The sequence below is a fragment of the Corapipo altera genome, unplaced genomic scaffold (genome assembly GCF_003945725.1).
Source record: "Corapipo altera isolate COAL_440 unplaced genomic scaffold, ASM394572v1 71, whole genome shotgun sequence".
Taxonomy (NCBI): domain Eukaryota; kingdom Metazoa; phylum Chordata; class Aves; order Passeriformes; family Pipridae; genus Corapipo; species Corapipo altera.
The window spans coordinates 5,199,241-5,202,554 of record NW_020884916.1 but is presented as its reverse complement, the minus strand read 5'-3'; the positions used below and the strand labels follow the sequence as shown (position 1 = coordinate 5,202,554).

At 62.1% G+C, this 3,314-nt stretch overlaps 1 protein-coding gene across 1 annotated transcript in view; it reads left to right on the top strand.

The window, feature by feature from the left end:
* NRGN (neurogranin) overlaps positions 1-2,661 on the top strand; it is a 6,155-nt gene extending 3,494 nt beyond the window's left edge. The window contains exon 3 of the mRNA XM_027655563.1: positions 2,460-2,661. The gene's annotated coding sequence lies outside the window, so the exon portion shown is untranslated. The remainder of the gene's footprint in view (positions 1-2,459) is intronic.
* Positions 2,662-3,314: the final 653 nt, after the last annotated feature.

The window sequence follows — 3,314 nt, the reverse complement described above, 5'->3', positions numbered from 1 at the left end:
ATCCTTCTCTGCACAGATTTGGGATGGAGCATCCTTCCCTGCACAGATTGGGGATGGAGCATCCTTCCCCATGCATATTTGGAATGGAGCATCCTTCCCTGTGCAGATTTAGGATGGAGTATCCTTCCCCATGCTGATTTGGGATGGAGCATCGTTCCCTGTGTTGACTTGGGATGGCGCATCCTTCCCCATGCAGATTTGGGATGGAGCATCCTTCTCTGCACAGATTTGGGATGGAGCATCCTTCCCCGTGCAGATATGAGATGGAGCATCCTTCCCTGCACAGATTTGGGAGGAAGAAGGGGTTTTTCCTCCCAGGAGATGGAAGCACGCGAGCAGGCAGCCCCTGCCTTGCCCTAATTTTGGGCGCGCGCCGTAGTAGTTGGGAAGGATGGGAAGTAGGATGGGAAGGCGCAGCCCTAGATTTGGATTGAATCTCTCCCTTAGCAACACCACCCCGAGCGCCTCGCCTCAGCACATGCTATTTTTAAAAGCCTGTGTCACAGTCTCCTGGCAGGAAAAGGTAAATTTAAAAAGCGCCCACGGTGCCGAGGCCGCGTGGCATCGGAGCCCGGGGGGCAGCTGCTCCGTGCCCGGGCCGTGCCCTGTGCCGAGCCGGCACCGGGAGCGCGGAATGGCCTCGGATACCGGGAATGCTGGTTTGGGGTTAGCGGCGGGGAGGGCGTGATGCAGGCTTGGCCACGTGTCTGTGGCGGGGCTGGTGGGGATGGAGCAGGGATGGGACTGGGATGCAGTGAGGATGGAGTGGGGATGCAAGGAGGATGCAGTGGAGACGTAGTGGGAAGGAACAGAGAATGCAGTGGAGATTCAACAAGGATGCAGTGGAGATGTAGTGGGAAGGAACTGAGGATACAGTGAGGAAACAGTGGGGATTCAAAAAGGATGCAATGGGGCAGCAACGGGAAGGAACTGAGGCTGTAGCGGGGATGGAACTGGAATGCAGCTGGGATGCAGTGGGGATGAACTCAGGATGGAGCGGGGATGGAACTTGGATGCAGAAGGGATAAAGTGAGGATGCAATGGGAATTGAACTGGGATGTAGTGCAGTGGCAGTGGGGATGCAGTGAGGATGCAGTGGGAACTCACTGGAGATTCAGGGAGATGCAGCAGGGATGTGCTGATGAGTGGGAATTCAGTGGGGCTGTGGTGGGAACAAATTGAGGATGCAGTGGGGATTTACTGAAGATCCAGTGGGGACACAGTGGAAACACAGTGAGGACACAGCAGGGATGCAATGGGGAAGCAGTGGGGATGTGGTGGGGATGCAGTGTGAAAGCAATGGGGATTCGGTGGGAATGCAATGGGAAGGAACTGAGGATGCAACAGGGATTCAGTGAGGGTGTGATGGGAATGAACTGAGGATGCAGTGGGAATTCAGTGGGGCTGCAGTGAGGACTCGGTGAGGATGCCCTGGGGCTGCAGTGGGGAAGCAGCTGCCAAGTGCAGGTGCTGTGCAGCTCCTTAGGGCCTGGAGGTTCCTCAGGGCTGCCTCGTTAGGGGGCTGAGCAGGCTGGCAGCAGGGGGGATGGGCTCTCCCCCTCTGCCCCCTCTGCCAGGGTGCTCTGCCCAGGGAGGTGCAGGCTGGAGGTCCCCCCATACTCCCAGGCTGGGTGAGGGCAGGGTGCAGGCAGCAGTGGAGCCAGGACAAGGGTGCAGGCAGGGTGTGGGTGGACTGCAAGTAGGGCACGGAGAGAGTGTGGGCAGGGGGAGGGCACAGAGACGGTGCAGGCTGCAGGAGCACTGCGTGGGCAGGGTGCAGGCAGGGTGCAGGCAGGGTGCAGCTGGAGGGCACAGGGTGCAGGCAGGGTGTGGAGAAGGTGCAGGCAGGGCACCGGCAGGGTGCAGGCAAGGCTCAGGGAGTAGGCTGCAGGCAGGGTGCAAGTAGGGCACAGGGCGCAGGCAGGGTGCAGGCAGGGCACTGGGTGTAGAGTACAGGAAGGGTGCAAGCAGGGCACAGGGTGCAGGCAGGGAGCAGGCAGGGCACTGGGTGCAGGCAGGGTGCAGGCAGGGCACAGGGTGCAGGCTGGGCACAGGGTGCAGGCAGGGAGCAGGCAGAGCTCAGGGCTCAGGGTGTAGGGTGCAGGCAGGGAGCAGGCAGGGCACAGAGTGCAGTCAGGGCTCAGGGCACAGGCAGGGCTCAGGGTGTGGGGTGCAGGCAGGGAGCAAGCAGGGCTCAGGGTTCGGGGTGTAGGGTGCAGGCAGGGAGCAGGCAAGGCTCAGGGTGTAGGCAGGGCACAGGGAGCAGGCAGGACACAGGGAGCAGGCAGGGCACAGGGAGCAGGCAGGGCACAGGGAGCAGGCAGGGCTCAGGGAGCAGGCAGGGCACAGGGAGCAGGCAGGACACAGGGAGCAGGCAGGGCTCAGGGCACAGGCAGGGCTCAGGGTGCGGGATGCAGGCAGGGCCAGGCCCAGGGCTGACTGCTCTCTCCTTGTTGCAGGGGCCGCCAGCTGCTTCCCGGACCCCCCTCGCCACCGGCCCCCCCCCGCCGCCGCCCGCCGAGGCCCAGGAGCCCCCGCTTTGCCCCATCGCCCCCCGCATGCGACCCCCGGAGCCCCGCAGCAGCCAGGCCCTGCCCCCACCCCCGGCTGCCCCGCCCCGCCCCGGAGACCCCCCATCCCAATAAACGCCCCTGCCAGAGCCCCGGGCTGTCCTTGGTGCCGTTCCATGTCCCCGGCGGAGGGTGAGGTCACCGCGGGGCACAGCGGGGAGGGGCACGGGGCGGGTGGTGCCCAGCAGTGATGTCACATGTGCATGTGGGACATCGTGCGGGCACGTGTGACATCACTGCCAGCCGTGTGACAGCGGGAGTGACATCACGCAGCTGCACAGGGCGTGGTGTGATGTAGCTGGTGGGTGGGAGAACACTCGTGGGGTGCTCCTGCCCTGAGGTGGGTGGTGACGTCACTGCTGGACATGTGACAGCTGCTGTGACACCACAGAGGTGTGTGAGATGTCACTGTGGGATGTGTGACCCCATAGAGGGGATGTGTGATGTCACTGTGGGATGTGTGACACCATAGAGGGGTCTGTGACATCACTGTGGGATGTGTGACACCACAGAGGTGTGTGTGATGTCACTGTGGGATGTGTGACACCATACAGGGGTGTGTGATGTCACTGTGGGATGTGTGACACCACAGAGCTGTGTGATGTCACTGTGGGATGTGTGACACCACAGAGGTGTGTGATGTCACTGTGGGATGTGTGACACCACAGAGGTGTGTGATGTCACTGTGGGGTGACACCATAGAGGGGTGTGTGACGTCACTGTGGGATGTGTGACACCACAGAG